Source organism: Hemiscyllium ocellatum, chromosome 3 (genome assembly GCF_020745735.1).
Source record: "Hemiscyllium ocellatum isolate sHemOce1 chromosome 3, sHemOce1.pat.X.cur, whole genome shotgun sequence".
Classification (NCBI taxonomy): domain Eukaryota; kingdom Metazoa; phylum Chordata; class Chondrichthyes; order Orectolobiformes; family Hemiscylliidae; genus Hemiscyllium; species Hemiscyllium ocellatum.
Genome location: NC_083403.1, coordinates 140964707 through 140975310, shown reverse-complemented (window position 1 = coordinate 140975310; position 10604 = coordinate 140964707). Strand labels below are relative to the sequence as shown.

The following is a 10604-nucleotide window of genomic DNA, read 5'->3' as shown; positions in this document are numbered from 1 at the left end:
AAAATTAATCAACCTTTTATTTTTAAAATGTACCAATGAGGTGCTGTAGGGATGTGTTCTTGTGGAGTAACATTTGGGGAATGAAGTTTGAAAGGTCCTTTCTTAGTTCTGCTTCTTGGACTTTGTTGATATCACCCGGCCTGTTTACAATTTTAACTCAGTGGCCTGAGTGGGAAAGTTGCTGTGATGTGGATCCAGGCCAGAAGAGTTCAGGGAAATCCCTCGAATATCTCTTTTGCTGGTTTGCCTGTGAAGGCAGTAGAGACAGAAGTGATTCTTTGGGCTTCACAAAGAAATGTTATGCTCCTACCTGCCTCACATTTATTGCTCACAAGATGCCCATATCAGCAGATCCTGCTACTGAGCTGTCTTATTGAATAGTCTTCAATCTGCAATATAGCTGCTACATCATAAGATGGACCAATGGGCTGAGGGGTGGCAGATGGAGTTTAATTTAGATAAATGTGAGGTGCTGCATTTTGGAAAGGCAAGTCAAAGCAGGATTACACACTTAATGGTAGGGCCCTGGGAGTGTTGCTGAACTAAAAGATCTTAGAGTGCAGGTTCATAGCTCTTTCCAAGTGGAGTCACAGGTAGATAGGATAGTGAAGAAGGTTTTTGGTATGCTTTCTTTATTGATCAGAACATTGAGTATAGGAGTTGGGAGGTCATATTGTGGCAGTACAGAACATTGATTAGGCCATGATCAGAAAGATGTTGTGAAACTTGAAAGGGTTCAGAAAAGATTTACAAGGATGTTGGCAGGGTTGGAGGATTTGAGCTATAGAAAGAGGCTGAATGAAGTGAGGCTATTTTCTTTGAAACGTCAGAGGCTGAAGGGTGACCTTATAGATGTTTATAAAACCATGAGGGACATGGGTAGGACAAATAGACAAGGTCTTTTCCATGGGGTGGGGGAGTCCAGAACTAGAGGGAATAGGTTTAAAGTGAGAGGGGAAAAAATTAAAAGGGAACTTAGAGGCAACTTTTTCACACAGAGGGTTGTGCAGGTATGGAATGAGCTGCCAGAGGAAGTGGTGGAGGCTGGTACAATTTGAAAGGCATCTGGATGGGTATATGAATAGGAAGGGTTGAGAGAGTCAAGTGCTGGCAAACGGGACTAGATTAGGTTGAGATACCTGGTCGGCATGGATGAGTTGGACCGAATGGTCTGTTTCCATGCTGTACATCTCTATGACTCTATATTGGCAGGATTTAAGTGATGTCTTGGAGCTTAAATACTGCCAATCTCATTTTGAGAACATCAGGTGAGTTGAACTCGTATTGTTACTCATTCACTGAAAGCTGGCACAGAGTTAAAATTGAACAATGTGATTTATCAATCTATACCATGTGGTATCTATACCAAATGTCTATGAGTAAAAAATGAGGTCTGCAGATGCTGGAGATCACAGCTGCAAATGTGTTGCTGGTCAAAGCACAGCAGGTTAGGCAGCATCTCAGGAATAGAGAATTCGACGTTTCGAGCATAAGCCCTTCATCAGGAATAAGAGAGAGAGAGCCAAGCAGGCTGAGATAAAAGGTAGGGAGGAGGGACTAGGGGGAGGGGCGATGGAGGTGGGATAGGTGGAAGGAGGTCAAGGTGAGGGTGATAGGCCGGAGTGGGGTGGGGGCGGAGAGGTCAGGAAGAGGATTGCAGGTTAGGAGGGCGGTGCTGAGTTGAGGGAACCGACTGAGACAAGGTGGGGGGAGGGGAAATGAGGAAGCTGGAGAAATCTGAATTCATACCTTGTGGTTGGAGGGTTCCCAGGCGGAAGATGAGGCGCTCCTCCTCCAGCCGTCGTGTAGTTGTGTTCTGCCGGTGGAGGAGTCCAAGGACCTGCATGTCCTCGGTGGAGTGGGAGGGGGAGTTAAAGTGTTGAGCCACGGGGTGATTGGGTTGGTTGGTTCGGGCGGCCCAGAGGTGTTCTCTGAAGCGTTCCGCAAGTAAGCGGCCTGTCTCACCAATATAGAGGAGGCCACATCGGGTGCAGCGGATGCAATAGATGATGTGTGTGGAGGTACAGGTGAACTTGTGGGGGATATGGAAGGATCCCTTGGGGCCTTGGAGGGAAGTGAGTGTGGAGGTGTGGGCGCAAGTTTTACATTTCCTGCGGTTGCAGGGGAAGGTGCCGGGGGTGGAGGTTGGGTTGGTGGGGGGTGTGGATCTGACAAGGGAGTCTATGTCAATTGTGTTGTCATGATGTAGAAACCATGGTAATAAACAGCACATCAGTAAAATAATGCTTTGAGCTTTCTTAAAGTTTTTTCTGTGATTCAGTTTAATAATTATTATCACTTTAGGACAAAACCAGGACACTGTGAAATACTTCAGTCGAAAGCTAATGTTGATGACCGAAGATAATTTTAAAGCAAGAAATGAATTTCTTGTAATAAGTAATGATAACCAATGCAGAGTGCAAACATTGGCTGTGCACTCATTAGAACACTAGAAATGTATAATTAGTAATTCGTATTGATAAACATTCTGCATAACATTACATAATGTTTGAAAAACATTTTGTTTTCTTTCTATTACTGTTTTGCATTTCTCACCATAGCGTGGTCAAGATCAAGTTCTGCCTCATTTTTTAGGAAGGAGATCTATGACAGTTTGACAATAGTCACTTACAACAGCTCTTGTGAACTGAGAATCAGAATCGAGAAGTGTGGTACTGGAAAAGCACAATAGGTCAGGCAGTGTCCGAGGGGCAGGAGAGTTGTGAAACCACTAACCCTTCATTAGGAATGTCCGTGCTTCAGGAAAAGTTCAGATCACCTCCAAAAGGGATTTGAGAATCATGATCTTCAATTCACCTAAGCCTATAACTTCTGATTTGGGCAGTGGATGCCATTGTAACATATAGACAGAGTTAAGCCTGCTTTTGAGTGGTACACACCTCAGCAAGGGGAACACTATCATAAAGGAGTAGCAGGAGATCGAGCTGGCCTGCTTTATTTAAAGCCAAAATGTGTCTCCTAAAGGAGAGATGCGTTTTGACTTGAGCAGGTGCAGGAAGTCATTATAAAGTGAGGACAGACACAAGGTGACAGGGTGTGTTCTAAGGTTCTCTGACTGAAAAGAATGTGGTCGGCATGGATGAGTTGGACAAAGGGTCTGTTTCCGTGCTGTACATCTCTATGACTCAATGACTAGGTTACATAGCTCTTCATTCTCAGGACTCAGGAAGGAGATCTTGGAGTAGTTTGATACAATGGAGCAAATTTCGAGTATAAAAAAATCAATGATCACTGCTAAGCTCAGTTCATAAATCATCACAATATCATTTTCAAAATACTAAATGCAGCATCTGTAAAATATTAAGAACAAACAGTATTTAACCTATTTTTCTAATCAACCTTTTCAGCAAGGGTCGGGACACTACCACTGTGCCTTCAAGACAGCCTTGAAAAATATGAAGCACTTCACAAATTTGTGTGTCACCCTTGCACAAGGGCCTTGTTAATCTTCCCTGTCCCATTCCAATTTCAGTATATGTGCTGCTTAGGCTATAAGCATTGAATTTGATACAGATATTGACAAATCAGATCATAAATGTGAGTTCAATGTTGCAAAACCTGATGTCAAGTGACATCCTACTTATCCATAAGAGAAAACATTCTCCATACTTATGTGATTGTTGAAAAGTGAACTTTTCTCAGTTGGTGTATAAATCTTACATCTGATTGTACATGATGGAGTGCATTGTAGAGTTGTAAATAAGTTACAATGTGTACTAGTATTAATGTTGAAGTTGAATGCCTCATTATTTTTAAGTTTATTGCTTACATTTGTTTAAAAACAAAGCACTGAAACATACAAAGTGTCTCATTTTCTACGAAGTAAGAGAATGCAGCGTACAGAAAATTATATTGTACCTTTTGTCCACTTAAGGCTACCTTACACATATGTACCAGCAGAGGGAGTCTGGCAGAGGAATGAATAAAGGAATCCATGTTTTAATGGAACATGCAGTTCTGAATCTGAATGCATTTTGTTGAATCTTACTGCCTTTTTCTCAAGCTCTTTGGGATTTTGTATGGCTGTGAATGTCACTTTACTTGTGCTGTTCCTTCATCACATACTGTTTATATTCCCATTTACAGATTCCAGCAATTATGGACAATAAGTACTGGCCTTACAAACACCCATATTCTATGAATGTATTTTGTAAATGTAATCATGGAAAATTTTAAACTTCCAGAATAATATCGATGAATGATAACTTTGTCTCTCAAACAGAACACCATAGATGTGGTTCCAATTATAATTGTTGCTTTTCTGAAACAATTGAAAAGAACATGTTTCACAGAAATCAAGAGATATTGGCCATCTGTAAGCGAATAGTTGAGTTACCATCTGCTTGATGTTTCAGGCAACAGTGTGTGTAAGCGCTGTCAGGGTCTGATCAGATTATGTAATAGATCTTGAGAGCAAATTTTATGCGGGCTGGGAAGGGGAAAAATCTAAACTAGGGTCATTAGGAGTTAAGGGTCAATGAAACCTATGGAGACAATCATGATCAAAAGGAACTAAAATTCTTATTATTATCTACCAAAGTTGATGACAGGTACATTAACATTTTGTAAACTGAGTTCATAACATGGTAAGCACTACAACATCAAAGTCTGCTTGCTTTCTAGGATGGATAATAAGGGTGATTCCCAAACCTTTCTTAAACTTACACCCAATTTTCTTTTCCATAAATGAGGATTGGGTCAAGAACTACGTTATTTTAAAATTAATATGAATACTCTATCCAGGAATATTTGAATGTTAATCAAAAGGAAATGCAAACCCGCTAAATCTGAAATAAAACCAGAACAGATTTTAAATGTAGAGCAAGATCATTAATATTTTAAAAAGCAGATATGGAGCATAATAGCACAAACAAATAAAAATGATAACCATGCATAAATTAGTTTCATTGTTAAAGCAATGTATAGTACCGGCAATCTATATTAGCTGTTAGCCTTGATGCAATGACAGTACTATCACCTCTGAGTCAAAAAGGCTATGAGTTTGTTCCCCTTTGGAGACTTAAGTCAACAATCTAAACAGACAATTCAGTGCAGTCCTTTAGCTTCCTCATCACTCATCTCAACTCTTAATCAGTTCAGGATTCACTTTTCTTTGATAACCTTCTCAAAAATAATGTCTGAAGCAAAACATTTAGGAAATGCTTATAGCTAATTATTGACAGATATTAAAGGGTAGCATGGTGACTCAGTGGTTAGCACCACTTCCTCAGAATACTAGGGACCCACGTTCAATTCCACCCTCTGCTGACTGTGTTGAGTTTACACATTCTCTCCGTGTCTGTGTGGGTTTCCTCCAGGTGCTTCAGTTTCATCCCACCATTCAAAGATGTGCAGGTCAGGTGGATTGGCCATGTTAAATTGCCCATTGTGTCCAGGGATGTATAGGCTAGGTGGGTTAGCCATGGGCAATGCAGGGTTAGGGGGATTGGGAGGGGTGGAGGGGTTCTGGGTAGGGTGGTCTTCAGGAGGTAAGTGTGAACATGATGGGCTGAATGGCCTGATTCCATGGTGCAGGAATTCCATGAATCTTCTCCATCTCACTCAGAGGTCACACTTAGTTTTTAAACCATTCCACTTACACTGATGCATAGTTCTTATGCACACTGAAATGCAGAAAGTTTATAGTACAGGTGGAGATCTTACAGTCCATTTTGTCCAGGGCAACCAGAAAATGAGTTATCCAGCCCAATCCTACTTTCCAGTTCTTGATCTGTAGCCCTGGGGGTCAAATGTATTTTCTAAATGTGATGAGACTTTCTATCTCTCTCGAGTAGTGAGTTCCTGACCACTACCGCCTTCTGGGTAAAAAACAACTCTCCTTAATATCCTTTAACGAATTATTTTAAATTATGCTCTCAGAAAGTATGCAAATACTTGAACACTCATAAAAGATATCATTATTTACATTATTTTGAATTACTTTCTCAATTTGCCCCAATAGCTTTCCTTATTCTGCCCCGATCCTCTGTTATTTTCACTTAGTCTTCACTATTGTAACATAATGAACTTGGAATATTATAAGAAAAACATTTCCTTAAGGGAAAATGGGATAAATCTCTAATTCTTTTTCCAAGTCTTTGCTAAAAATGCTCTCGATTATCACGTTTAGTCCGAAAGGTGGGTCACCAAATTATTTTAACTGACCAACATTTAGACTTCCAACATCCTGTCAAAATTTATCTTTACTGTGAAGTAAATTAATAATTTCTTATCAATTACGAGGAAGTCACAGAGATACGTTTATCAATTGAAAGCCATTAAATTTAACACTGACTATGGAAATTGCTGTAATGATTCTGAAAGGGTTAATGATGAAAATTGCATTAAGGTCCATTTAATCTGTTGATGTTACTAAGACTTGAGTGGGGAAGGCAGAATAATTGAATCCTATAGATCTCTCCTTAGAGTTTGTAACAATATCTATCTTATCAATGTGACTGGTACCTCATTGTTATTTTGCAATAAACTACATTTTGGTTATGACTAAAGTCTCTTCTCATTTGATTAACAATTGCCTTTCCTACCAAAGTAGGTTAATGGATATCAGCCAGGAAAAAGGACAGTGACAACAACTTTACCTTCTGCTAACCAAATACCCAGCCAGCTTGTGATAGATGGTGATATCGGTGATTGGCTGATTATTTAGCTGAGCTGCATCATTGCAAAACAAATAAGTGGCCAATTGAAAAATACCACAACACAACTGAGGCCATGATCTGACAGGGTTCTGCATTGTCAGCAGTGTAGCCTTGAACTGACTCAGATGTCAAGGAACAAAGAACAAATAACAGTACAGCACAGAAGAGGCCCTTCGGCCCACCAATGCTGCACCAACTCATGATGCCTTTCTAATTAATAAACCTTTTGTCTCTATACAGCCTGTATCCCTCTACTCCCTGTCTCTTTGTGTATCTGTTAGGCTGCCTCTCAAATGTTGCTATGTTGTCTGCTTCCACAACCTCTTCTGGCATTGTATTCCAGGCACTTAACACCCTCTGTCTAAAAAATATTGCTCTCATATCTCTTTTAAGATTTCTCCCTTTTACTATGAACCTATGTTCCCCAGTCAGCTCAAGTAGACATAAAGGATTCTGTTGCCTGGCTCATGATTCTACATATTTAATGTTGGCTCCAGTCAATCCAATACTGTCCCATTATTTTTGGGAAGAGAATAGAGAGTCTATTGTGAGGTCCCAATGCAGACGGACGTGTCCTGTTTTGCTCTTTATAGTCTTTGAAACTAGTTAATGCAAAGTGTGCCTGTTGCTGCCGTGCAGAACAACATTTTTTTTTAAGACAGGTTGAGGCTGAATGCTGTATTTACCTCTACAGCTGTTAATTAGATAGGCCCCTAGACTCGATATAGAAAGGAGGCTTTAGACATCTTGGTTAGCTCAGTTGACCGGAACTGCGTGCAGATCTGGTTTCTATCCAACAGTAAGGATGTGATTGTACTGGAGGGGGTGCAGACAAGATTCACCAAGATGGTGCCTGGGATGGAGTATTTCTGTGATAGAGAGAGGCTGGAAAAGCTCAGGTTGTTTTCTTTGGTACAGAGAAGGTTGACGGTTGTGCAGGTTGATTGAGGTGTATAAGATTATGAGGGGCATGGACAGCATGGATAGAAAGCAGCTTTTTTCCTTAGTTGAAGGATCAAGAACAAGTGGGCACATTTCTAAAGTGAAATGTGGAATGCTTAGAGGGGACTTGAGGAAAATGTTTTTAACCCAGAGGGTAGTGGGGGGTCTGAAATGCACTCTTTGGGAGGGCAGTTGAGTGGATAACCTCACAACCTTTACAATGTACTTGGACGCAAGGCAGAAGTGTCATAACAATCAATGCTGTGGGCCTAGTGCGGGTAAAGTGGGTAGTATGCTTTGTTTTAGTAGTACTGACTTGATGGCCAAAGGGCCTCATTTGTACAATCTGATTCTCGATGAATAGCACATTGTACATTAAGATGCCAATAGTGCACCAACTATGAAAGAAAATGGAGCTTGCTCACCCACAGATTTTCAAACTTGTTATTCTCAATCTGTTTCTAACCAATCATCTTTGTCTCATGGGGGATAAAAAGTTCATTTGGACTATGGCTCCATTCTATATAATTTCTTCCTACTTTGCAACAATATTTTGTGTGCTATATGACTGCTTTGCGCTCTCCTCACTTCCTCACCCTTGAACATGGCTGGAAGCTGCCGTAGCTTCCATGGGTGGTGATACCCACTGGAGCGCTCTGTCTCTTTCCAGCAGGGAGCTGGGGTGAAGACTGTTGCACATGTCAGTCCCATGCAATAAAATATTTAGCAGGTTCCCTGGGTGCCAGGCCACAAGCAGCTTTTGTGACTTGGAGGAAACTATGTTCCATATTTATGTTGAATGCTTTATTTAAATTTAATTACTTAAAATTCTTTTACAGTATTGGTTGAATCCAGCACCCTCCACCTACAAAATAGAGGATGTGTGTGTGGAAGTGTGTGTGCGTGTTGGTCTTATGAAGATGTGGGTGTACTGTACCTTTAAGAGAGTAAAAGCTAGCAGTGACAGCACCAATAAGACACAATGTAACATGTGCTCCAGCTACTGGGGTAACGAGATGCCTGGAAATGACAAAATAGATTTGAATTAGGCCAATCAGTTTAAATTATACCCTGAAAAATACCAAACTCCAATCCAGTTTGAATTGAGCATGTTGACAATATTAAGAGCCAATGAAACAATCTGATGTTTTGGGGTATGAGACTAGGGAAAATCAAACAGTTGGGAGGAGAACTGCCTCCAGGCCAACAGCTGTAGACTGCCAGTCAGAACTCTTTGAGAGGTACCTGTCTGGAGAAGGAGTTTGCATAGAGATAAACCTGAACACTGACTTGGAGAACCAATCAACCGATGAAGATAAAGAGAAGATTCAACAGCTGGCTGGTTTTAAAATTTGATATTTTGAGTTTTATCGGACTAGTATTATAGAAAGGAAGGTAACAGATAGGTTAAAGAAAGGAATTGTAAAGAGGTGTTAGTTAATTATTCTCTGTCATACTTTAAGAAATAAAGTGATTAATTTTTACTTTAAATAGTTCTTGGCCTATCAAATTTTTACAGATTACTGCACGGGATACATCTTTTGGTGTCGCTGGTTTTAAATTAAGCAGAAGAGTTTACTCCATGTTATAACAGTTTGGGAGTGTCGGTCTGTGATTTGAATTGGTTCAGACAGATTTGAATAGATTTGGAAGTACAAAAAATCCCAGCAGATTTAAACTTGCAGGTTAGTGTCCCAGATCTTTAAATAAAACACACGTGAGACAATTTATTTAATTTCAGTGACCTGTGGTTAATTAAATTAAAAGTGAGAGAAATGGCTCTTAAAATTGCTAAAGGAGGTTCTGGGATTTGAAAAGAGAGAATTTGAACTTGAGAAGTTGCAACTTAGTCATTAAGGTCAAGTTAACAGGGTAGAGATTAAAAGAGAAGGTAGTGATATATATAAATATGTCAAAATTCTGCCACATTTTGATGAGAAAGATGTTGAAGCCTTCTTTATTTAATTTGAAAAATTGGCTAGGCAGATGGAGTGGTCCAATGAATTATGGGTAATGCTAGTTCACACTAAACTAGTAGGCAGTGCTAGTGAGGTATTTGCCACACTGTCAGATGAGGGGTCGAGCAATTATGAAGAGGTTAAACAGGCTATTTGAAGTGCTTATGAATTGGTACCAGAAACATATAGACAACGGTTAGAAACACAAAGAAGGAACCAGGTCAGACTTAGGTTGAGTCCAAAAGAATTAAACATAATCATTTTGATTGATTGATGCCTGTTTTGAAAATAGATAGGACATTTGAGACTCCAAGAGAGATTTTTCTGCTGGAGGAGTTAAAAACTCACTTCCAGAAATGGTTAGAATTCATGTGGAGGAACAGAAAGTTCAGGAAGTGAGAAGGGCAGTAGAATTAGCAGATGAGTACATGGTGGTGCATCAGACAAGCTTCCGGCCAGAATTCGTCCTGTGAGGGACAGAAGTTGGGAGAAGGGAAGATCCTACACTACAAAACAAAGAGTAGAGAACACTGGGAAGATTTTACCACAGGATAAAAAAGAAGCCCAAGAGGGTGGACAGGTGGTAAAAGACCTCAGGTGTTTTCACTGTAATGGAGTGGGACACAGAAAATTACCGTGCCGGTAGTTTCAGAAGGGCACTGGGAAAAGATGTTTTCACTCCCAGAAAGTGGGTCACGTAACGACACAGTGCTGGTCATTAAAGAAAGGCATTGTGGGAAAAGATGTGGTAAAAGAAGCTAAGCCAGTGGCATTAGTGAAGGTAGTAAAGGAGACCTCAGGAAGAGCTGAGGAGCTGCAGGAGAGTGCACAGCTTGGGCAGGGGCTGGGTGTGGAGTTAGTACCTGATCTCTACAAAGAATTCACCTCTGTGGGCAAAGTTTACTCAGAAAGAACAGGGGGAGAAGGACAAGAAGTTATCATTTTGAGCGATACAGGATCTAACCAGTTGCTGACAGTAAGGGATGAGCGAATATGCATTCTTCCTGATCTGTTACACGAGAGA

At 40.4% G+C, this 10604-nt stretch overlaps 1 non-coding gene across 1 annotated transcript; it reads right to left on the bottom strand.

Annotated features, from left to right (window-relative positions):
• Positions 1–3410: 3410 nt before the first annotated feature.
• LOC132809455 (U6 spliceosomal RNA) lies at positions 3411–3520 on the bottom strand. The gene has a single exon (XR_009642327.1). It is a non-coding gene; the product is annotated as a U6 spliceosomal RNA (small nuclear RNA).
• Positions 3521–10604: the final 7084 nt, after the last annotated feature.